Below are 26,814 nucleotides of genomic sequence, written 5' to 3' on the forward strand. Positions count from 1 at the left end.
TGACGGGTAAGAGAGCATACCGAGACCCTTGCCCCTAAAAGAAGGGAGGCCTCACCATCCTAAGACAGGAGCTCAACCAATGGCTGTTGAGTATCCAAGGACGGGAAAGGGAGGCTGGGGTCCTTTGCTCCAACCTAGGACAGGCACGGTTTCCGTAAGTTTTCCCAGCCTTCCCTTTTAATAAAAAATTTAAAAAGGGGGACCTGTTGGGGGCCGACTTTTAGCAGAAAGCGGCTATCAGCTTTGCAGCCATCTTGAGCCATATACCCTGACATGAGATTTAAATTACAATAGCCTACAACAGCTGAGAACACTCGGATAATCTTGGTTTAGATACCTTGAGATTAAAGGTGTGTGATTTAATAGTATACTTAGAAGTATAGAGATCAGAGTTAGAGACAAGACCTAAGGGCATAATTAAAGGTGTAACTTAGAGGCGTGGCTTAGAAGTGAGACATATAAAAGGCAGAGACAGAACAGATCAGAATTGAGATGATAGAAGACAGAACCAGAGATCAGAGAATATAGACAGAGATCAGAGACTATAGAGGGATCATCAGAGACGAATCTCAGATATTAGGTAGAATCTGCCGCCACCCTCGCTCTTGCTGAACCCCCCAACCTAAAGACCGGAGCGGCTGCTTGGGCCGGGATACAGTGGCCGCCCAAACGTGGGTCGGCCCGGGCCTCAACATTTTGCCTGGGCTGCAACATTTATTTTGGCCGCCCCAACTTGGGGCTAGTGCGGTCCTCAACAGATAATCAAGACTAAGTGTCATAAATCCAACTTCATTTTATTATATCAGATCTGAAGTCTCGTAAGTAGGGTACCCATGAAAATTGCAGATAAATATGAGGAGAAAAATTTCCTCAAAGGACCAGCACTGGAGTCTCAAATGAATCTCCAGCACAGAAATATAAAAAGGAACACATTCATGATGAACATTCCAAACAGTAGGCATAAACACTAGATTGTCAAAATGTCTAGAGAGGAAAACATACCATAGAGAAGAGAAGATGTCTTAGCAGCCACAGACTTGGTAACTAAATCCTGCCATTCATGGTTTCAATAAAAACATGTTTGAGCTTAGACGACTCCTCACTAGCTAGAATCCCTTACTAAACTAGGATCTTTACTAAATTATGTGTTCACCAAGAGTACTTATTTACATCAAGTGTGGGAGAAAAATGAAAGCTTTCATGATGAGCAACTAGAAGCTACCCTCTATGAAAACAGGAGGCAAAACCAAGAGCTAGGAAGACAAGGGATTCAGGAGGCAGCAGTACCTGGATGCAGAGGCAAAAAGCAGTCTGCAGAGTGGCTGGGATGGGAAAGCTGAGGATGATAAAGAAAAAAATAATTGATCTGGGTAAGAGGTGACATAGGCGTATGAGGCATATCTCCAGGAGATGAAGTTGCTGAAACAGTGTTAGGTCTGAATATGGGATTGTTTTATTCTTTTTTGGTGGAGCTGAGACTTAACTCGAAGGTCTCACTTATGTTAAGCAAACGCCTCCCATTGTGATACAGCACAGCCTTGACCATGTAGATGATGGCGAGATGCCTAGCAGCATTGCTAAAGAAGGCAGGAAGGCTTAGCTACAAGATAGCACAAAATGAGTGTGACAATTTACACAAGGCAACTGATAGAATCAAAAGAAAAACAAATTATTCCTGGATTAAATTGTGATGACAGCCAATGGAGAGGTTAGAGGACTGAAGGAGCTGAAAGGGTTGGTGGCCCCAAGAGGAGAGCAACAGTGCCAACCAACCAGAACTCCCCAGGGTCTAAACCACCAGCCTGGGAGCACAAAGGGAGGCACCCATGACTTCAGCTGTATAATTAGGGGAGGATGGCCTTGCCAGGCATGGGTGGGAGAGGAGATCCCTGGTCCCATGAAGGCTGAACACCAAGCGGGGAGGAATTCGTGGGTGGGGGTGGGGGAGTGGCGGGTAGGTAGGGGCACACCCTTGTGGAGGCAGGAGGGGGGATGGGATAGGGTGTTCCTGGGTGGTGGGGGGAATGGGGTGAGGGGATAAAATCTGAAATGTAAACATAATATCCAATAAAAAAATACGAAAAAAATTTGTGATGACAGCTCACCAATTAACTAAAAGAATAACCCATTCCCATATAGCTTCAGTGTGATGTAAAACACGAAGTATGTGATGATTATAACACAAGGAATGTGTATGACTTGAATGATAAAACAGATCATCATGATAAATGATGTTATAAAATAAAATCATAATAAATAAACAGAATAAAAAATGGTTTGAATGAAGGAGAGCTGGAATGTTCCCGAGGACATTAGATTTTTTATAAAGATGACACATTTCCTAAATGAATCTAGAAATGCAATGTCACTCTAAACCAAATGCTAACGTGGTTATTTAAATATAAATTAGAAAATTACTTCTAAAGCTTCTCAAATCAAATATGTGACATTGTATCCAGAGTACCTTCTATCAGATATAAAAGTTTATCTCAATGTTTCAGTGATTCTGGTAATTTCCCAAACAGATCTGTGGTCATAGATGGAATGAAATGTCTCATAATTAAGCAATTTAAGAGCAGTTGGGGCATAATAAATTACCAAAAGCCAATCTGCTTAGTGAATAGTTAATGCAAGACTAGAGAAACAAACACTCTCATACATTGCAGGCTGCCTCATAAAGTCTGTCAAAATCTTTTGTTGCCCTGAGCTTTGCCATTACATTCATTGACATTATTATCAAAATAACATATATAGGATTACTTGTGGTAAACCGTGTAATTATAGTAAAGGATGGCAAGTGGCTGTGTCTGAGGGAATGTGATTTCCAGAAAATATTTTCAGTTCCAATGATAAAGATATATATTTATTATGTATCAATCTATACCAAATATATTGTATAGAATTATCATATATAAAACATTTTGAGTTATCTATCTACAGATATATAGTTATATACCAATATTTTGAGTTTTACACATAACTCAAAATATATGATCTGAAATAAAATGAGCCAGAATATAATATACTTTCCATAACTGATTTAGGGACTGAGTTGGCAATTCTTTAATAGCCCCATTAAATAGAATATATACAGTATATACATAGTATATTTTAAAAGTGAATAATTATACTGTGTATTTACAAAGTTATACTTTGATATATACACATACACACAAATAATATTTATTGACATATACAATACTATTACATAATACAATACCAATAATATGGAAAATGTGACAGCAAATCATTAGGTTCGTATATATTTAAATAATGATATATGTATAGATACATAAAACTGTTCATGCTGATAACATTGGCTCCTCCAGCCAAGGGAAGAGCTAAATAGCTGAATTACTGGATGTCAAGTCTAGGATAGTGTTTTTTCATGTATACCATTTTGTGGCTCTTGAATTTTGAACCATGTAGCTATAAATAACTCAAAAATATTTGAACTGAAATAAAATGAGCCAGAATATAATGTACTTTTCATAATTGGTTTAGGAACTGAGTTGGCAATTCTCTAATAGCCCCATTAAATATTGCAGTGGAATCATGGCCTGGCACAGTTATCAGGTAGGACTAAGATCTTAAACTCCATGGCAGCTTGAACATCATTCTGTTATAGCATTTATCACATGGTATTATAGTCATCTATCAATAGTTTGGTCTTTCTTACTATGCTGAGAGAACCTCAATGGGGCAGAGACAAATATTCATAGATTCATTTATTCATTCATTCACTAAATGCTAGACATGGTGTTTATTCATCCATGTATTGCTGGTGTCTGGCCTTCAACCAGCATATAAAAATTCAATGTACCACTTTCAAATGGATGCCTGAATGAATGAATAAAGTGTGTTCAATGATTCATCATAAGACTCAAGATGACAGCCCCTTAAAATCAGTATTGTCTGTGTTTCTGACTTCCAGAAATGCTAACTTTTCTCTTGTGAATACTGAAATTGTAATCAAGTTGAATATATAGCCAAGAGAGAGAGAGAAGAAAAAAAAAAAAAAAAAAACTCTTGCTCTGCCTGCAGAAACATTAAAAATATTCATTGAGACACAAAGGAGATGTTACAAATCTTTCAAAATACTCTTTTGCTACTTCGTGGTAAATTTGTCTATTTGGAAATGCTGTAATCATATCCAACAGAATGGACAGACATATCAATTAATATTCACTGTGAAAAGGTTTTGTCATTCTTGGAAATACTCTTCCCCTCGGTGTCACTGAGAGGTTTGAGATCTTGATAGGGATCATTAAAGAAAATCAGTGTGAAGAGTGACTGCTATACAACTTGTCAGTGTACAACCGGATTTAAGACAAGCCAATCTGTGGTATGAGTTAATTGTTTCACCTATTTCTCTTCGTAAATAAAACACCACAATTATGTTGAAAGTGAAGAAGTCATAGATACATGTTGATCAATTCTGACCCAAAGAGCTGATGAAAGGAAACGTGGTGTTATTAGAAGTATTGAGTGGGCCATTGCTGACCAACACACATAAATGTGGCAATGTTGATTTTGTTCAAAAACCATGATTGTAGGGGTCTCCTCAAAAACTACCTGGAAACCATGGAAAAGATTTGTTAGAACCCAGAATTTCTAAGGGAGTCAAGTGACTTCGGGGCCTCATTTGCACCCACCAGCTTTAGCCCCCAGTATCCTTCTACATTTTTATCAATTTGCATGTCTCTACCCACTTCAGTCTCTTGTGAGTGCTTCCTGGAAGGGCCTATGTTCCTGTTCTATTTTGTAGCATGTATGTGTGGGTCATGGTTCGGAAGGCTTCCCACGAAGATCCCCAGCCCGGCTGGGTGCGGGGGTTCGGGCCAAGGGGATCTAGTGCGAACAGGAGAGAGAATCACCTCCACTGCCTCTGTTGCTGCCTGTACCCAAGTCTCTGCTGTGGCCACCCAGTTGCTGCAACTGTTGCTCTGCACTGTGCTAGTCAGGGCTGAAGGTAGGCTAGCTAGCTAGCAAGGAGCACAGGAAGGGTCCTGAAGGCACTTCAGGAGAGCAGATCTCTTTCCAAGTGTTACAGCTTTTGCGACAGAAACTCTCGGACAATGGGATGATTCTTGCACACCTTTACTTCGCCCGAATAGGGTACTTATATACAGTTTAGGGGGTGGGTTAGGGTCTGGCAGCAGGTAGCTCCTATTGGCTTGGTCTGAGAGTTTGGAGATACCTCATCTACATGTGGGAGAGCCTGAGGCACCGTTCCTATGTGACTGATAGCCATAGACCCCTCTGTGGGAGGGGCTGTGAGGGCTGAAGCTAAGTGAGAGGCACCAGAAGGTCCAGGAGTACTGCCAAACTCCTACCGTCTCTTTAGGGTCTCCAGGGTTCGAAGCAGACTCAACTGGGTACCCCACTGACTTTCACAGCCCACTGCCCCACATGTATGATCTTGCTAAATATAGCCACAAGGACTGGACCTTCCTCACTGAAGAAACTTCTCTTCTTATTGAATTTCACACTGTCATCTATGATAGACATCCACAAGATATGTCGTTATAATACTAGTCTGCAAGATATGTCATCTATGATGTGTGTCGGTAACATATTTTGGGACACACCGATAAGGTCGGCTAGTATTCTGTAACAAATACATTAAACTGAAAAGTGTTTCTATATGAATGAAGTTTATTCACTGTTTGCTTAACAATTGAAACTTGGACTCCCAAGGGCTAAGGACATTGATAGGTACACACTACTTTAGTGTGTACGCTAAAGACGGCATTAAGTTTTCAGTGTGATATGACAGGAGGACATCTTTCCTAGTTTCAGTCCCAGCAGCAGATCCAACCAACCCTTGCAATAAGAAATCAGGTTTCTGTGACTCTTCTGGGGTTATTAGGTATGTGTACAGTCATGTTTTATTCTAAAATTCTATGATTTTGTATAAGTGTGAGTACTGTCAGGAAAGAGGCAGAGATGGTGACTGGTGAAAAGTTAATAAATCTGTTTGAGCCTCTTCCCCACCCTCTCCTCTATTGGTTTCTGTATCTGGTTTTGTGTGGAGGTCCTTGGTCCACTCGGACTCGAGTTTTGTACAAGGAGATAAGAATGGGTCGATTTGCATTCTTTTATATCCTGACCTCCAGTTGAACCAGCACATTTGTTGAAAATGCTGTCCTTTTTCCTCTGGATGGTTTTAGTTCCTTTGTCAAAGATCAAGTGACCATAGGTGTGTGGGTTCATTTCTGGGTCTTCAATTCTATTCTATTGATCTTCCTGCCTGTCTCTGTACCAATACCATGCAGTTTTTATCACTATTGCTCTGTAGTACAGCTTGAGGTCAGGGATGATGATTCCTCCAGAAGTTCTTTTATTGTTTAGAATAGTTTTCACTATCCTAGGTTTATTGTTATTCCAAATGAATTTTAGAATTACTCTTTCTAACTCTATGAAGAATTGAGTTGGAATTTTGATGGGGATTGCATTGAATCTATAGATTGATTTTGGCAAGATGACCATTTTTACTACATTAATCTTGACAATCCAGGGGCATGGGAGATCTCATCTTCTGAGATCATCTTTGATATCTTTCTTCAGAAACTTGAAGTTCTTGTCATACAGATCTTTCACTTGCTTGGTTAGAGTCACACCAAGATATTTTATATTATTTGTGACTATTGTGAAGGGTGTCGTTTTCCTAATTTCTTTCACAGCCTGTTTATCCTTTAAGTAGAGGAAGATTACTGATTTGTTTGAGTTAATTTTATATCCAGCCACTTTGCTAAAGTTGTTTATCAGGTTTAGTAGTTCTCTGGTGGAATTTTTGTGGTCACTTAAGTATACTATCATATCATCTGCAAATAGTGATTATTTTTACTTCTTCCTTTGTATCCCTTTGACCTCCTTTTGTTGTCTAATTGCTCTAGCTAGAACTTCAAGTACTACATTGAATAGATAGAGAGAGAAGGGGCAGCCTTGTCTAGTCCCTGATTTTAATGGGATTGCTTCAAGCTTCTCTTCATTTAGTTTGATGTTGGCTACTGGTTTGCTGTATATTGCTTTTACTATGTTTAGGTATGGACCTTGAATTCCTAATCTTTCCAAGATTTTTACCACCAAGGGATGTTGAATTTTGTCAAAAGCCTTTTCGTCATCTAATGAAATGATCATGTGGGTTTTTTTCTTTGAGTTTGTTTATGTAGTGGATTACATTGATGGATTTCTGTATATTGAACCTTCCCTAAAAGGAGTTCAAGAAATACCACTTCAAATAAATGGCATTTCATGAGGTAGGTGTAGTGGTATATGTCTGTAATCCTAGCATTCTGGATATGAAAGCAGAAGGCTCACAAATTCAAGATCAGTCAGTCTGAGTTACATTTAAAAAAATCTCAGCAAAATAAAATAAAAATATAACAACAGCAAAACACTTTTGAGTTCAGGTGGCAGACATATAAGAACAACAGGTGCAAGCAGAGTGGAGCTTTTTCTGGTTTTCCCTTACCAGCCTAGTGACATATCCTCCAGAAGGAACTCAACTCCATGGGGGTCCTTCTCTCAAATTCTCATCACAGAAGAAAGTGAAGGTCAGTATTAGCAGGCTTTGCCACAGACCATCCTTGTCTTCAGCTATGTATGTATCAAAATTAGCTGCTCTAGAAAGATATAGGCCCAAATGCACCAAAATCCTAACACTATTAAATGTATGTACTATGCCATCTGAGGTTGACACCTGTGAGCTACTGTAAATAACCTCTTAATATGGCTATTTAGAATTTTCAATGACTCGTCATGTAAGCTCCTTGCCCGTAAGTTGCCTATGTCTCCCTTACTTCACCCTTATAACAAAGGGGTAGATGCTTTTATATCTCACTAGATTTACAGATATTCACTCATAGGTCGTATGATGCTCCCATCCATGAAAAAGTATCCATCTTTCCCCATTTATCTTTCTATTTATATAATAAACCTTTCTATGAGCATAGAGGGAAAACTTTCATTCCCCCACAGATCACTACATTTTTTTTTTTACTTCATCTTCATAATAATCCTACATGGTAGAAACTATTACTATTTCCATTTCTTGAATGCCCTAAAGAAGTCTGCAACTTGGACAAGTTCAGAGAGCTTATTGGCTTTGGATCTATGGTAGTCAGAATAGATGTGGTCCTGATGGGCTCATATATTCGAATGCTTGGTTACTAGAAGGTGGAAACGTTTGGAAAGGTTAACAGGAGTGACCTTGTTGAAGAAGGTATATCATTACAGGTGAGCTTTGAAGTTTCAAAAACTTATTCTGTCTCTGCTTGTGGATCAGATGTAAGCTCTCAGCTATTGTGCCAGTGTTATGCCTGCCTGCCTGCTGTCATGCTTCCTACATGATGCTCATGAACTTACTGAAACTGTAAGCCCCCAATAAACTCTTCTATAAACTGCATTAGTCAGGGCATCTTAGCACAGCAATAGAAAAGTAACTAAGACAAAATCATAACCTTTTTTAAAAACTATTTTTGAGACAGGATTTCATTTTGTAGCCCTAGCTGTCTGGAACTTGCTCGGCAGACTAAGCTAACATTGAACTAACAGATTTTGAGCGCATGAATCAAAGATGTGCGCTACCACACCCATCATAACCTGATTTTAACTCTATATAATTACAGGCCTAGAATAATAACTGTGTTTAATATCAACATGAAAAGTAAGGGGTAGCCTGGAGATACAGGTCTAAAGACAGATTAATACTATAACTGCTGTTTTTAATCAGAAAGTCTAATTTTTAAAGTATATGAAATCTTCACCTTCCCTTTTTTCAGGACCCTGAAGAAACCTAAATATTTAATTATCTAGTTCTTTGTGCCAGACTCATTCATTCTGAGATATGGATGGCTCTGGTTTTCACAGTTGGCTCTAGATTTGAAGTCAGCATGGAGGAAACCAATATTATTCTTTTCATTAACTTAAACTTCTCATTAACAATTACCAACTATTTTAACCCAATACAGTTTTTCTTCAAATTACCTTGAATAGATTTTGAATCATTTCAGCATTTATGGATTCTTTTGTTCTATCAGTCAACTGCTATCAGGAGGTCTGTCTATGTGTTGAAAAGGCACTAAGGAAGTCATAGCCCGTGCTTTCCCGTAAGCTTACATTATACAGTGACTTGGATGAGAGTCTGCACTCAACATTATGCACATTGAATGACCAGGGAGATTTTTCTGTAACATGCTAGATCCTATTGGCTCTCAAATATGGAGCTGTGTAGAGCCAGAGTTTACACTTTAATATACTCATATGCTATCCTATGATTTTATATAGATATTTCAGGCTATAGCTGCTAGGGATACAGGTCACAGCAGGCTGCTGACTTTCATTGACTTTACTGATAGCTGTAAGCTTCCCTGCTGAGACCATCTTCCCTATTATTGTAGACCATCCAGTTTTTAGAATCTCAGAGAGAAAACATTTTATCATCGTTACCTGACTTTTCTTAGAGTCCAACAATAACTATATTTTCTAATGATCTCTTGGGTCCTGACTTGTCATAGAAATATTTTATATCCCTTCTAACCTTATATCAAGTTTAATTGCAATGAAACTGGTTTCTTTGTACTATTAAGGTTTAATTATAATGATTACTATAAAAATAAATTAGAAAAAGATTTATATTAAGAAATAAATCATGAAAGATATTAAAATGCAGAATGATAAAAGTGAGCAGAAAGAGAAAGGGGAAGAGAGGAAGAGAAGAGTGAAGATAGGAAAGAGAGAAAGAAAAAGAGGGAGAGTGTGAAATATTTAAACTAAATAATTGCTACAATATAGAAGAGCAGAATTGTATGAATGTATCAAAAGTGATTACTCCTGAAAGACATAGGTATTATTTTACCTAAATCCTAATGCTTTCAATAGCAAATGCTATAGCTTATGGTTGTCCTGGAAACAATTCTGAGTATGCAGTTCAAAGTTTCTGTCTATAACCTAATGTGAATAAACTCCTAAGGTAACTGCATAGAATTTTCAAAGATTCCCTTACTCCCATGAAGAGACAAGTGTGTAGCGAACTATATTCCTTATAAGTGATGTAGGCTTCAAATTCTCTCTGCGAGGATAAATACAACAAACGCAAACTGTAGAAACTTACTGACCTATCCCACGGTGCATCATGCTTTAGCTGCTTTCGACCCAGTGCCTGCTGGCTAAGCATCTTCTTTTCCTTACTTGATAAAGCATTGACTCAGGTTAGCTAAGGAATTTTTTTTCTTAGAATGACTATGATCCCTTCCTTTCATTGCTTCAATGCATCTATTTATTGTGTGTTTATGTGCAGCAGAGAACATCTCATTAAAGTCTTCTCTTTATAAGCTCCAGCACAGAGGCTAACAGAAGAGAGTATGGTATAAAATACCTGGTAGGTAAGGGAAGAAGATGTGATGTTCATCTGAAATTAAGTTATCATATTAGTTAGTACTCACTGGTTGCCAGGATACAAAACAAATACAACTTAGTTTAAGCAAGAATATAAGAGGGGATCAAAAGTATCTAAGAATGAAAGTAACTAGAAGCTTTTAAGGCCTGAGATAGAGAACTACAAAGACATCAAGCTATGTTCATTCTCTCTCATTCCTGCCCTCTTTCCAACTCACCTATTGTGTTCTTTTTCACTGCAGAATAGATCAGCCATCTGACTCTCGGATCACTGGAGGACAGGAAAGTCCACTCTTGTGTGTTAACATAGATTAGAGGATTCTCAGAAAAAAGAAAGACCATCTCCAGCGTGGTGTAGACACTGAAATGTGTCTCACTACAGACTCTCAGACCGGCTAATGAATGCAAAGAAAAGCAGCTAGCTGCAGAGCTTTGCACAACAAACATAGTTTCTAAAGAACTCCCTTGGCTGGTTATCTGGAAATAGCAACAAAAGATACATTTCTTTCTTTTTTTTAAACCTACACCAGGGCCCTCCTTGGCATCTACTCATTAATTTGGGTTATTATGAGGAGGAGTATATCTTGGAAAGAAATTTTGTAATTAATCTTGTGAAAATCTGCATTCTCTCTACTGTTGCTTTCTTTATTTCCCCTTATGTTCCATATTGGAAAAGACATAGCTGGAGTCTTATAGTCTATTCAAAATGAGCCAGAAAGGGATTCTCTAGAGTATAGCACTTGAGATAGAGTAACAGAATATGAAAATCCCAAAGAGGGCCGAGAAAGCAAAGTTAAGCACCTTCAGTGTAGTTTTTTAAGATTGAGAAGTGTGGAAAGTTGTTGATTGGGGAAAATGAACTAATTGGAACTACATTTCAAGTAGCTATGACGGTTGCACAAAGAGTGGACTATATTGGAAGATGATGCACTAAGGGGCTATTGTATTTGGTAGCAGATTATATATTTATATAGATAAATATAAAAAATTATATAAAAGAAGGAATACATATATTCCTTCTTTTTATTTAATCTTTTTTTATACTATAGATTTTATTCCCCTCCCTGTCCACATCTCATACCTCCTCCCTGCCTCCTGTCTCCACAAGGATGTCTCCATCCTCCACCCCACCCCACCAGACCCTCTAAACTTCCTGGAGTCTCCAATCTGTTGAGGGTTAGGTGCATTTTCTCTGACTGAACCCAGACCCTGCAGTACTCTGCTGTATATGTGTTGGGGGCCTCATATCAGCTAGTGTATGCTGCCTGGCTGGTGATCCATTACCTGAGAGATCTCGGGGGTCCAGGTTAATTGAGACTGCTGATCCTCTTACAGGGTCATCCTCCTCCTCAACTTCTTCCAGCCTTTCCCTAATTCAACCACAGGAGTTACCAGCTTCTGTCCATTGGTTGGTGCAAATAGCAGATTTTTAAGCCTGTAACTACACCACAGCAAAGGAAGTAGAAACAAGGGAGTGATTGAAGTCTATAAACTTTGTTAATAAATGCTCATTTAAGAATTTATAGAAATTGTTCAGCATACTGGCACATGCCTGCAATCCTCGAAGAAGAAGAATCAAGAATTGCAATCCAGTCTGGGCCATGAAACCCTATTTCATAAAATAAAAATAAACTATAAAAAATATGTAAGTTATGATCATTCTCTCAACAGACTATTGGAGAGTACACCAAACTCCTACAGCTTTTTCCTGACTATAAGGTAGAAAAGATCACTAGAATGATATGAAAGGGAAAGAATAAAGTATTGATGTATGTAATACATAGAAGTAAAGGAGTTCAAAGTTAGCATGTAGGTTTCAAGTCTGATGACTAAAAAAAAGTTTCATCATGAGCAAAGGACAAAGAAATTGGAAGTCAGATAGGAGACAATATGGCCAGTTTCAAAACCATAACCTCTCCTATTCTCAAAGGACACACAGTTTTGTGGACACAGGACACATTTCCATATTTTTGTGAGTTTACTACATCCAAGTGGTTGATATATTTTAAGCCATTGTGCAATCAGTCAACCCTACAAGAAAGCATTTTCTTTGCTCAATGGATAAAACCTCTGAACCTGAGATGAAGGAAACCACTGAAAGTCTTACAATGCACTAAACAGCACAGAGAGACTTGAATCTAGGTGCGGTGACCTGCAAACCTGTATTCCTCCACTGTTCCACAATGTCTCTCTGCAGGCAGGCAGGAGGACAGGCTAGAGTTTAAGCTGCCATTCTCAGTGACCAACAGTTCTGAGTTGAATTGGTCTGTAAATGTTCATGTACGTGTCTTGTTCCCCACATGAAGGTTATAAATTCTTGAGAGTGAAGACTGCATTATAAATTTTTTTCTTATCTCCTTCTAGAGTACCTCATGCAGCTCTGGACACCAAAGAGCCCTCACCAAATGCTTAGATTGATCAATGATCTAGTCCCTGGTGACAGCTGCAGAGCATCTTCGTGTTGAGATTGGAATCCTCATGAATCATTTATTTAGAAGCCTCTTTGTTTGGGGAGAGTGGTGGCTACAATACAGGGGAAGACGGAGTGTGTGGAAATAGGAGTAAAACAGTCACTTTCATTTGCCAGACTTGCCATTTCTCAATCTCTGCTCTTTTATTCTTTTCTGTCCTCTACAAAGTCTTTTGAGAGACTGGTGAGAAACAGTGTCTGCCATACTCCAAGGACAGAGGCATCCACAATAGTACATTGTCATTGCTACTGCCATGGATGTTCATTCTCGAGAAATTCATTAAGTATCCCAGTCATGATGGAGCTGCTTTGTGACACTTGGCAAGTCAATCTGCAGATCTCATCCCCTCCAGAAGCAACTGCTGACTACTGCCTAACGTTAGAATTGAGAGTAAGAATTAAAGCATCTGGGAGTTAATGATGCCTGATAGTTTTTCAAGGACAAAGACAAATCAAAATTGTCACCTGAACCAGCCTCCCAGCCCCACCATGTCCTAAAGAACATAAAATAATACTAACAGTAATAACAGCTCCCATTTGGTGGCATCATCTACTATCTATAAACCTGGCTAAGTATGGTAAACATCCAGCGTTAGTTAAAACTGAAGGAACTTGCTCAAGAAAACAGTAGTCTGGATCACCCTAAAGTCTCTGCAATGAAGTATAGAAAGACTTAAAGGAGAAAGAAAAGAGGGAATGTATAAGTCTGAGAGATGAAACTGCTTTAAAGCTCCAGATTATGAATGCATCCCTAAGACATTCTTTATATTTTATCGGGACTAAGACTGTATCCAAGGGTGGGAGATATGGCTCAGTTGTCAAGCGTACTTACTGTTCTTCCAGAGGACCCAAGTTCAAGTTCCAGCATCCCTGCCAGGCAGCTCACGGCCATTTATAACTCTGGTTCCAAAGGAAATCTGATGCCTCTGCCCTTTGAGAGCATCTGTGCTTATGTGCACATACCCACACACACATACACACTCGTACTCAAAATGATAAAAATAAATCCTATAAATACTGTATCTGAATCATTTGCTCTTACGTTCTTCATAACTTAAATATAGTGCATGCTTAATGTTTAAGTTGAATGGATAAATAATCATTACATGAACAGTTCAAGTTCTCTCTTGTATAAAATCTATCGATATGAGGAATAAAGAGAAATGACTTTTATCCAAGTATAGCATACTATTCCTCTTTCATATAATCTGATCCATTTGTATTTTAAATATCCAAATGCCTCTCTTTATGCACAAAGGCATATTAGAATCTGGAGAATCATTTGGAACTTGGGGACAGAGAATCTACTTCTCAGCGTCTTTTCTGTTCATCATTACTGGAGGCATGACTAGCAACAAAGTTGCTAGTAAAAGCAAAAAAGCAAGAGGTGATAGACCAGCAGCTTCATGATTATGGGAGCTAGACACAAAAGACTTTCCTAGACTTTTGTTTTGACAGTCACTGAAGTGGAGCCCTAAGCATTCCTAGGGGAAAGTAAATGCACAGAGGCTGTGACACAGTGTTTAAGGGGTGGGGCTGAGCTCAAACCCTGAGCCAGGTCACTGTAGAGGTATCTCAGGGCCAATGGGGTTTAATCTAAAGCAGTTTCTGATCAGAGCATTTGCACAGTAGCAGAGAACAGCAAGTAAGAGATCACCTCAGAAATATAGTTAAGGTCATTGCAATAGGAATTTCAGTCCTCCTAACTAACAATGATTTATGTGGCATAAATCATTGAGACACGGAGAAGAAACATCATGTTTATAGAAATTTTTTTGTAATTTCATTTCTTTTTTTATTTAATTTTATTTAATCTTTTATTTCTTACACTCCAGAGTTTATCCCCCTACTGGTCTACCCTCTGTCTGTTCCCTATACCATACCTCCTCCCCACCCCTGTCTCCATGAGGATGTCTCCATCCCCCAACCCCCACCCCCACGCCACCAAACCTCCCCACTCTCTGGGGCCTCCAGTTTCTTGAGGGTTAGGTGCATCTTCTCTGACTGAACCCAGACCCTGCAGTCCTCTGCTGTATATGTGTTGGAGACCTTATATCAGCTGGTGTATGCTGCATGATGGTGATCCAGTGTCTGAGAGATCTTGGTGTTCCAGTTTAATTGAGACTGCTGGTCCTCCTACAGGGCCACCCTCCTCCTCAGCTTCTTCCAGCTTTTCCCTAATTCAACCACAGCGGTGAGCAGCAGAGAACTTCCTCAGCTGATAAACAACTTTAGCAAAGTGGCCAGATATAAAATTAACTCAAATAAATCAGTAGCCTTCCTTTATTCAAATGATAAACAGGCTGAGAAAGAAATTAGAAAAACAACTCCCTTCACAATAGCCACAAATAATATAAAATATCTTAGGGTAACTCTAACCAAACAAGTGAAAGATCTTTATAAAAATAACTTCTAGTCTCTCAAGAAAGAAATCAAAGAAGATCTCAGAAAATGGAGATCTTCCCCATGCTCATGGATTGGAAAAATTAACATAGTGAAAATGTCCATCCTTCCAAAGGCAATTTACAGATTCGATGCAATTCTCATTAAAATCACAACACAATTCTTCAAAGACATGGAAAGAGTAATTCTCAAATTCATCTGGAAAGGCAAAAAAAAAAAAAAAATACAAAACAAAAAAAAAACAGAATAGCGAAAACAATTTTAACAATAAAAGAACTTCTAGGCTAAACACCATCCCTGACCTCAAGCTATACTGCAGAGCAACAGTGATAAAAATGCCATGGTATTGGAACAACGACAGACAGGTCGATCAATGGAACAGAATTGAAAACCCACAAATAAAACGACACATTTATGCACACTTGATCTTTGACAAAGAAGCCAAAAATGTAGCCCCATTTCTATTCCAATATTTTTAATTTGTTGAAAGGATCAGAATTTATCCATGCTTGAAGCAGTGATTGTTAATTCCGGACGAAGGATTTTGTTTTTTTTGGTTTTTTTTTTGTTTTTGCTTTTTTTTTTATTTGTGTTCTGTTCATTTGTTTGTCTCCTGACGCCAGATAATAGATGATCTAAATATTTTAGACTCTTTTGCAGTCCTAGAGGACTCATTAGTTCTCAATCAGAAGGTGAATACACTATTGGGGGACAAGGAATTTTGTATTGTTGTTGTTGCTCTATTGAAATAGAGTCTCCTGAAGGTTGGATGACTTCAAACACACTATGTAGCTGAGTCTGTGAACTCTCAATTCTCTTGCTTAGACCACTGAGTACTAGGCTTACAGGTGTGTAGCATACCATTTGACTTAGGATAAATTGTTGTTGTTGTTGCTGCTGCTGCTGTGCTTTTTATTTTGTTTTGTTTTTTTTTTTTTTTTAAGAAATAGTAATGTTTCTTATTCCCCCATCTATATTCTAAATCTTCATATAGGATGGAAGGTCCACAGCAAAGAAGAAACCTGGGTTTCTCATCACTAGGTAGAAAAAAGTCATAATGCTAGGAAAGGATATCAAATTTCAATTGTTGAGTGAACAGTGAATATATGTCCTTCCTACAGAAACACTGATCAGTTTAATGTCTTTGTTACAGAACACTAGCTGACCTCATCAGTGTGTCCCAAAATATATCTTATGGACAGACATCATAAATGACATACCTTGCAGACATACTTCATAAACAATATATCTTGTGGACATATATCATAGGTGACAGAATGAAGTTCAATAAGAAGAGACATTTCCTCAGTGAGGAAAGCCCAGCTCCTGTGGTTATATTTAACAAGATCATACATGCAACAAAATAGAGTAGCCACTAACATGAGACATTTTTTAATATCACACCCTTCCAAGGGTGATTGGGAGACTTACTTGGAAGTACCCTGATAGTAATACCTGACTGGATACAAAAGGAAGATAAGCAGAGAGCATCATCATTTAAGAGTGAGAGAGGAAATCAAATTCTAAGTCTACAAACTTGAAGATCATGTTCAAGAATTGAATGAGAGAAAAACATGGAGAATTTCAGCATAACCATGCTAAATCTGCTTGTTTTTTTTTTTTTTTTTTTCCCTCCTTCATCCCATTGATCATGTGGTGATCGTGGGAAAAAACAAAAGGATGTTTAATCATAAAATCTCACTGCCATCTATCTGTCAACTTTTGTACCCATTAGGACAAATTATTTAGGGTGTCAATTATTTAGGGTGTCTTCTAAATACCTAAAATGATCCATTTCTGCCTGTAAAGCCAAAGAGGATTTTCCCTTAGACTTTCAGAGCCCAAAGTAAAAGACTCCAGGAATTTGTAAAGTGATAGAATTGTTATATCATCACCCAAGGAGTGTTACAAACAGATGGAAATGAGTGAATTATTTTCAGAATTTCAAGTAGCTCCTATAGAACCCATGATTTGTATGAGGTCATGTAGTAATGGTGATTTAAACAAACTATGTTTTTTAGTTTGATCACAAATATATATTATCAGTTTTTCTGTGTTGATCAGAAAATGTGATCAGCCATTTTACATATATATTAAATGTGCTATGAAAGTATTAAATGTTACCTAGTAAATGTTAGGCCAAATATTTTAAAACTTGAGATTTTTGTTAAAGACTTTAGGAAAGGATGTTTTGCTGGTCTAACTGGGTGTCTGCATGTAGAAGACTCTACAGATCCACTTCTATCTTCCTGCACACAACTCAAGTCGGAGTGGATCATAGACCTCAACATAAAAGCTGATACACTGAACTCAATGGAACAGAAAGTGGACGTATTACTAAGAAAAAAGAAAGAGAGAAAGAAAGAAAGAAAGAAAGAAAGAAAGAAGGGAGGGAGGGAGGGAGGGAGGGAGGGAGGGAGGGAGGGAGGGAGGGAGGGAGGGAGGGAGGGAGGGAGGGAGAAAAAGGAAGGAAGGAAAGAAGGAAGGAAGGAAGGAAGGAAGGAAGGAAGGAAGGAAGGAAGGAAGGAAGAGAGAGGGGGTTAGGAGGCCAGAGAAATAGATGCTCAGTAGTTAAGAGCACTTCTGGCTCTGTATTTAGGGGACCAGATATGAGCTTCTACAAAGATCGGTAGGAAAGCAAAGAAGCCTATATAAGGCATAGACTATAGGAGTGAAGGTGTAAGAATAAGAGAGTGGATAAAAAGGAATCAGTCTCTCTCTCTCTCTCTCTCTCTCTCTCTCTCTCTCTCTCTCTCTCTCTCTCTCTGTGTGTGTGTGTGTGTGTGTGTGTGTGTGTGTGTGTGTGTGTGTGTATGTGTGTATGTGTGTGTGTATGTGTATGTGTATGTACTCATGCAACCCGAAGCAAGCAGAACCACAAGTATGTGCTCCCTTCCCAGTGTGGAATTAAATAAAGGACAATCTGATGAGAACAAACAGAAATTTATTCACAATATGCTCCATAGCAAGAGATCTACTAGCCATCATTTGTGTTTGGCAGGGATTCTAACGTAGGCGGTGGACATAGAAAGCTATCATAAAAGAAACGGATGGTTTCACATAAGTTCTGACTGGAGCCTGTGGACATGTGAAGATAGATAGATGCTGTCTAATAAGAGGTAGGACATCATTTGTGATTGGTTCAGGAGTTTGTATGCCTTTTCTTCATTGGCCCTGAGTTGAAAGCAATGAAGATGGGCAAAAGAACAATTTAAAGAGGGGGACAGTCACTAACCACGTCTTGAATGCTCTTGGCCCAATGCTGCAGAGGTTGCTTTGCAACCTGAAATGGTGGCTGTGCGAATTGTGGATTAGAGTTCTATTGTCTTGGGCAATCTGACCATTTGTACATGGCATCTCATATACCTCTACCATTTACAAATAACCCACCTTTAGGATGACAGGCTCTCTTTCTCTTCACCTTTTACTACTTTCCTTTCTATAGCGTCCTACTTATTTCCCCTAAGCTTTTGAGTGTGGTTCCCTGGGAATGAACTTGCCCTATGTCTTTGTTGACCATGGGACTACAACCCCAACATCATGGATATCTTCTACCCTGTAGTGCTGTCATTCCATTAGCTTGGATGAGGCTTGCTTCAGATGACTGTTTCCTCTGAAAATCCTGTTTCATTTATAATTTGTGTCACATCATTTAAACACTTAATTATAAAGTGTTTTAACTGATTTTCATTAATTTGTGCATGTTAAGCTTATCTTTCCAAGTTGAAGTTGAAGGCTGTATCCCAGTTCTTGGGTTTCTCAATAGCTTGCTGTGCTGGCTCAGTCTATATAGTAAATGTTTTGTGCATAACTATCAATTGAATAGTTTTTGTATGTATCACTTACCTGAGTTGCTGCTCCAAAATGAATTCATCATTTTTTCATCATCATTCCAGGTATTGACTTTAGCACGAATAACTCCAAATGTCTTGACTAAGATTTTGTGCACCAAATTTCCAGAGTCCTGGAGATTTTTCTCTCACATCAGTAAAAATGTTAAAAGGAGAAAGGACTGTAGTGATTTGTTTCTAACTTGTAGGTCCTGTATAACAGTGAACCTTCTGAATAATCCATGAGAAATATATTGGGTTTTTTAACAGGAAACTTGTGGGGTTCTCCAGGTCAGAAGAAAATAAGAGTCTAGTTGCTTCTTAAACATCCTGGGAATGTCAGCACTCTGGTGGCAAACAGAAATTTGAGTCAAGAACTATATGAGGATGGACACTTTTCTACTGAGGATTCTGCATGTGCAGCTAAGAAAACTTCAAGGTGCAGTATGTGGAATAGAATCAGAAAAGAACACACACACACACACACACAAGCATGTCATGTAGTATGTAGGGAATGTAGTAATGTGTGTACATATAAAGCCATATTTATTCATACAGCTCTTTCTAGCTGGGGAGATTTCTGATGCACTGAAGTAGCTCATACCAACTCATCCAAGCAAAATAGTCAATATGAAGATTTCATAATTAGTTGTTATACCACTGGTAACCAGAAATCAGCCATTTTGAGAATACTTAGACCAGGCAAATTAGTCAATTATACAAATCAGGGCTTTCTTTATCTGAGCATAGCAGAGGCAGAAAAAGGGGGCCCACCATCTTGCTTTCTGGATCACCACCAATGAAAAGACGTAAAAAATTAGGGGACTTCCAAGGTCTGATCAAACCTTGGAGGAACTAATGTCCAAAAACAAGTAGTGGCTTGCCTAAGATCACATACCTGTCCTAATAACAGAGACAGGCTGAGGAAATGGCTTTCTGGAAATGGAGTCTGTTCACAGTGGCATCAACTTCTTTCTTCTCTTCACTTCAACAAAAGCTCCTGCTGGTAAGGCCAGATCACTCTTTTGTGTCAGAGCCCAGCTCATAAAATGCTATTAAGTGAATTACTGATGACCTAATTCCCAGCTGCAGGACACATTCCATTAGGGGCAGGCCAGCTGCCAAGACGTGTCAGCTATGACTACTAGATGGCAGGGTGATTGAAACTATCCTGCCTGGAGCGGCTGGGCCTCTGAAAGTGAGTTCATAGTCAAGAGGGGCAACTCATTTCCCCAACACCACACCCACATTGTCTTCTGGGAACCCTCTTCATCAGCTTCAAAGACAACTTTTTTGAAGTACCAACACACATCACAAAGACAACTAGAAGTGGTGTCCTTCATTCTGTTTAAAGCGGTGCAAATTCAGTCATGACTAGTTGACTAATCTTGTAATTTTTTTCTTCTCTCTGTACCCTGACTTCTTTTTTTTTCTTTTATTTTTTTCTTTAGTTGCTAAAGCTGTATTGTCAGATTGTCCATTTTCCTTCTGTTTTCTTTAAAATTTTCTTCATTTTATGTATTTATTTAGTATGCCTGGGGGATGCTGCACGTGTGTCACAGCATATATGTAGAACTCAGATGACTGCTAGACTAAATTGGTTCTCTTCTTCTCCTATGTGGGGAATCAAACTTACTTGATCAGGTTTATCAGCAAACACCTTTACCCACCAAGCTATCTCACTGGTCTGAGGGTTTTGTTTTGTTTTTTTTGTTTGTTTGTTTTTGTTTTTTTTTTTTTTTTTAATACAATGGGTTCTTCAATAGTACAACAGAGAAGAGTAAAAATAGTATTATTTTTCATTCATGTCAACAGTACTTACAAATAGAAATTGGTATCTACTAGGTGAGTCCCAAGTGGGCCATTTTATAGTTGATACTATTTTTCAGAATCAGTACAAGGGTTAAGTAAGCTAAAACACCTTGTAAGCAAGAAAGAACCAAGACAATTACAAACGTTGTGCTCAAACGAATTTACATTCCAAGGGAACTTTGGATTCAGTCAACTATTCCGGAAGAGGAAATGACATAGTAATATTTTAGTGTCCTTTTGGTTTTTACTTTGTGAAATGAGAGGATGACTGGTCGCCAGGTCCCTTCTAAGTCTCGAAAGTTCTATCTTCAACCCAGAAGTCAATCACTGCACGTCATGGCCTAGCGATCATGTGCTCTCCTCTATTTCCTTTTTCCCTTCATCTTTTCCTCACTTCTTCTGCTTTTAGTCTCTTATCTTTTTATTGTTTGGTACTAATGGTCTCCATAGGTTTTTATTTTGTCTTCTCTGCTTCTATAACGCTGTCAATTATCCACTCATCTTATTATTATATAGTCATTTCAAGAAACCGTCATACAATATTGACAGCTAATTTAAAAAAACAAACAACAACAAAAACCTGACACACACTATGTAAGAACAACTAAGCTCACTGAGATGAATGAGAGGAGGTGCCTATTTGAGATTGGGGAGCCACAGGGGATATACCATGATTCAGAACCTTGCTAGGGTGCCCTTAAGCAAACTGGAAGTCCAAGGAATCTGCAGACAGCCATATGACTAAGAATGAAAAAAATAAAAACAATTAAAAGGAGCTGACTTGTGGTATTCTGCGCTTTTATGAGTTTTTCATCTCAAATTGTTAATATTCAGCTACATTGCCAAAATTTTTGGGAGATGTTTCTATTATAGGTATGTCCCTTAGCAAACAGGACTAAAATCAAAGCCTTTGTAACTAACATTTTAATGACACAGAAACCATGACTAATTTGAGCACATATGTCTTTTCTCATTCTTCTAGAAATAACTGCCCTCCTCTAATTCCTTTTCCTTTTCAATAGTTTCCTCCTAAATTAAAGCCAAGAAATAGCCTTTGCCTTCCGCATACTTTAACTTATTCCAAAACTTTCCTCAATTCTGGAACAAAAACTACAAGGCTGATGACTGAAGGTCTACATTCAACTCTGACTGTAAGAGCAAGGGAGTTTTTTGAAATTGAAGATTCTTCAGTTGCATTGTGGGAGTCACCTCTTTCTTTCTACACCATCCCTCTAAAGACAAGCTCTGACAAGCACAAATGTTTGTTTGTTTGTTTGTTTGTTTGTTTTTAGTGTTGCCTCAGTCCCAAGAGGTCTGCAAAGTCTTCCTTACTTATATAGTGCTTCCTCGTCTTAAACACATGCTTTATGTTATAAGAATTTAGAAATATAAATGTTTATCTGTGTGCTAGAATAATAGGCTGTTGTGAGCCAATCAGTGTGGGTTCTGGGAACACCTATATAAATTGAGTTTCATCTATTTATTTATTTATTTATTTTTTTATTTTTTTTTTTTATTTTTTATTTTATTTTTTTTATCAATTTAACCTTCCCTTGGAGTTCCCATATCATTAATGACTTCTATCCAGCTCTTCTGGGCGTTTATAACTATTGCTGTCCCCATCTGAGTATCAGTACCTTGAAGGAAAAACCACTCCTTACTCCTCAGGCACATTCAGACTGCAACACACCTCAGAAAGTGTTTTTGAATTGACGTGGTTTCATTCCCTAAAATTAGCAGACACTGATAACTTGTGGTAGCTTTCTTTCTTTTCTTTTATTCAAAGGCTTTTTTTTTCCCTGTGCAAGCGTCTCGTGACTGCAGTTATCTAGGGCAGTAAGTAATGTTCAAGTGATTATAGCAGAAAACTGAGATTCCACCAGCGCCCTGGGAGTTGCAACCGGAGATCAGCTGAGCCACATGCTTAATATTTTAAACAAGAGGCATGGTCCTTTCATAGAGGTCTCTGCCACTGATTCTCTCAAAGGATTTAGTCGCTCAGCCACATTTAACATTCACTGGGTCAGACCTTTATCCAAGATGACGTCATCTGAATCCTCATGCAATTCTATTTTAGCGTGTATTCCGCCAGAGTACCTCCCCCATCCTGCCCCCTGTCTCTTAGTAGACAGACACTCGGCTAATAAATAGCAGTTAATCCGAAGCACGAAGCTTTGGAAAGCTTTTTGCCACGGTTTGTATTTAGTTACCCTCTGGGGTGGGGGGTGGGGGTGGGGGGGGGAGGGGAGGGAGGAGAGGCTCAGCCCCCTCACAGCAGTAGGAACCTTTAAGATTTGACTTGGGGAGAAGAGAAAAATCTCAAGCTGCTTTGCAAGGAGCCACCCACAAGGACAGGGACTCCCAGCTGCCTAAGTAATTCTGTCCCCTACATGCTGATATCAAAAAGGAGCCTTTGCAAGATATTTCTCACATGCGCAATAAACAGCCCTCTGCCACCTCCCCCACAGCTTCCGTTCTGATTCATCCTCAAAGTGCAAGGAGATTGAATAACCTAGCTGAACTTTTCTGTTCCTCTGCTTGAAACCTCGAACACAGGCTGGATCAGCCTCACTATCTGCCTGCCTTACTTCCTTTTCTTTTTCCTCCTCCTTCCCAGACTCTCTATCCTTTAAATACAAGTGTCCTGGTTTCCCTCCCTCCTGGAGCCGCCATTGACTTCAAACAGGGTCTCCATGGAAACCAGAAGCAGTCTCCTGCATCCTGGAGCCAGGTTCTCTCTTCTAGGTGAAGCAGGGCCTTAGGGAGCTGCAAGAAAAAAAAAAGAGGTCTCCTAATTAACATGAATCTGATGAGGAGGGGAGAGAATTTAGGCAGAGTGGTGTAAGTTAAGATAAAAGGAGCTAAGGGTCCAGATTCTCTCTCAATTTTTATTTCAATTTAACAACAATTCAGAGGAGTCCTTGGAACCAAACAAGAAATCTCAAGGTCAAGGTCTATGACCGCCAATCTGTCAGCATCCAACAGAGCTCAGTTTAATATGGAGATTGTTTAGGGATGACTTTACAATGAAGTCCCTACCACACTTCACATAAAAGCAAAGCATTTTTTTTTAAAGCATTTAAAACGAATAAGAATAAGAAAGGGAAGGCTTTGCTACAAGCTCCTCCATTTTCTTTTCATGTACACTATACACGATCCCCAGTCCACAGACAGAGGTCTACATGAGAATTTAGTGCATAGCCTCCCACCCAACCTGAAGGCATGGAGAAAACTCCTTGTCCCTCCAGAACTCTGTTACCCCTTTTCCTGATTGATAGACATCTTCATTCATATCTGGCTCTCTTAAGTCTAGAATGGCACCTTGACTGTCACACTCAAACCCATCTGTACTGAAGCATGATCCTGTCACAGCCTACCTCTTCTGGAGGTCTCAAAGCCCTTTTCCAGGGCTAGAGTTCTGTCATCGACCTGAAGGTTCAGTAAGAGACAACAAACAGACCTTACTGGCTTTCCCCAGTTTACTGTCAGTAGGTCATGACCTTTGCCCTTCAGTCACATTTCTGGGTCCACTGAAATTATTTGCTCTGGAACTTTGGGTCTTCTCTTCTGAAGGTCCTAGTATGCCATACAGCTTTAGTTAAATAAAATTGCTTTGCTTTTCTCTCATTAGTTTTTATTGATAGGGATATGAGCCATCCTCCTGAGGTAGGAAAGGAGATATTGCTTCCTCCTACCCTGGAGTCCTCTCCCTTGACATACTCAAAGAGGTTTTTATTTATTGGTTGGTTAGTTTTTGTTTTTGTTTTCTGTCATAGCTGCAGCAAATGAACAAAAATGTATTTGCTAAAAACAATACAGCTTACAGCTTTATTATGTTACATTTCTAGAAGGACATCAGAGGTCTCACTGAACCAGAACCCAGATGTCTGTGGTGGTATTAGAGCATGCCCATGTACTTTGACGCTTAGCCCTCTAGTAGCCCTAACCAGCAGTAGCATCACTCCAACCTTGGTTGCCCCATCTCTTTTGCTGACCCTGTCCTTTTTTCCTTCTTTTAAAGACATCTGTGTCCACAGTATACACCTACGTAATGAGAGCAGCATCTCCATTTCAAACCTCAATTTAACTACAGCCACTAAATCCATTTGGGAATTATTCTTCCTACCACGTACTTTGTGTTTTTCCTATCTTAAATATGGTGCCACTTCATCAACCACTTGCCTCTCTGCTCACCGAGTCTGTCTTTTCCCTTGATAGTTTTTCTATGTTTTGTTTACAAGAAGTAGTCCATACTATCGCTATCTCCTCACCAGCCATTTACTTAGCTCCCCACTAGAATTCATTTCTGTCCTCTTCACAGTGTGAAACTATCACACCAAAGTTCAATATTACCTTCAAATTGCCAACTTCAGATGACATTTACCAGTCAGCTTCTACTTCCTTGGTAGCATCCTTTGACATTTTTGAACATATCCTTCTGTATGAAACTTTCTTCCTTTGATTCCAAGATATTTCCTTTGCCCCCTCCTCCTTTATCCTCTCTGGCTACTACTCTGTTATCACCTTGTCATCTGCCTCTGTGTCTTAGTTATATTGCTGTGATACAACAATGACCAGGGAAACATAAAGAAGTCATTTGATTTGAAGCTAAGCTAATGGTTCCACCTGGTTAGAGTCCATGACCATCACAGTGGGAGACATGGCAGCAGGTAGACAGGCATGGCATTGGGGCAGTAGCTAAGAGCTTGACATCTTGATCCACAAGTATGAGAAAGAGAGAGAACTGGGAATAGTGTAGCCTTTTGAAGCCTCAAAGCTCATGCTCACTGTCATGCTTCCTCTAAAGGCCACAATTCCTAATCCTTCCTAAACAGTTCTACCAACTGGGGACAAACTATTTAAATATTATACAAACCACCACAATGATTACCAATAAATGCTTTATAAGGACTTGTTAGACAAGATAGCTTGGAAGCTTGCTAAATAGCAGCAGGTCTAGTGAATCAAAATTTACTTAACAGTTTCTTTAGGATACCTTGTGTATATTAAAAAAAAAAAAAAGATTTTTTTTTTGACTCACAGTTTTATATTATAGTTTATATTCCATAGTGGAGAAGGCATAGTGGTTGGAGAAGCTCAGTCCTTGATAGTTGGAGCTTCTTACATATGTTCTTCACACTTTGCTGCATCAGAAAGCAGAGAGCTTCGACAGGCACCAGAAGCTAAGATAGCCATCAAAGCAGGCTGCCGGAGTCCTACATCCAGGTAGGTCACAGATACCAAAGGTCTGACAACCTATGAGTCAGAGCTGCCATGTAGCAACCAAGTGCTCAAGCAAATATGTCTATGGGAGAACTTTTCAAGTTGAAATGGTGACAATCTGTATATACACTAAGGCTTAGAAAACACCTATATAGACTGTTGTACTGTGTAACTAACGGCCTGCAAGTTGTGATCTACTTCTCCATCTCTCGACATAAGTTCCAAATTTATACCTTTTGTCTGTGTCGCTTTTTGAGGTTTGGCTCATGAAGGTTTGAGGTAGGCTGCAGGATAGCTACACTGGTAGAAGAATTGTTTAGCATTCATAATTCTCAGTACAATGAAGGAGATGAAGGAAGAGGAGAGGGGGAACTGGAGTGCTATCTCAGTTAGTAAAGTAACTTCCAAATGATCAGAAGGACCTCTGTTCCATCTCTAATTCCTAGGTAAAAAGCTGAGAATTGTGATATCATTTTAATCCCAGAGCTGGGGGTGGGGTGCAGATACAGGAGAATTTCTATGCTCCCTGATCAGCCAAGCAAGCACAGTCTGGGATCCTCAGGTCCCCACGAGAGACTATCTCAAAAGAGAGAAAAAAAAAAAAAAAAAAAAAAAAAAAGATAAACTTGTCCTAAGGCATAACATTTAAGGTTGACCTTTGACCTCTGCATGTAT

General features: G+C 39.0%; 1 long non-coding RNA gene across 1 annotated transcript in view; it reads right to left on the bottom strand.

The window, feature by feature from the left end:
* Positions 1–23,223: 23,223 nt before the first annotated feature.
* The window catches only part of LOC143434011 (uncharacterized), a 169,517-nt gene continuing 165,926 nt past the window's right edge, over positions 23,224–26,814 (bottom strand). Inside the window, exon 4 of the long non-coding RNA XR_013103153.1 lies at positions 23,224–23,682. This is a non-coding gene — a long non-coding RNA (uncharacterized LOC143434011). The remainder of the gene's footprint in view (positions 23,683–26,814) is intronic.

Source organism: Arvicanthis niloticus, chromosome 12 (genome assembly GCF_011762505.2).
Source record: "Arvicanthis niloticus isolate mArvNil1 chromosome 12, mArvNil1.pat.X, whole genome shotgun sequence".
In the NCBI taxonomy this organism is placed as follows: Eukaryota; Metazoa; Chordata; class Mammalia; order Rodentia; family Muridae; genus Arvicanthis; species Arvicanthis niloticus.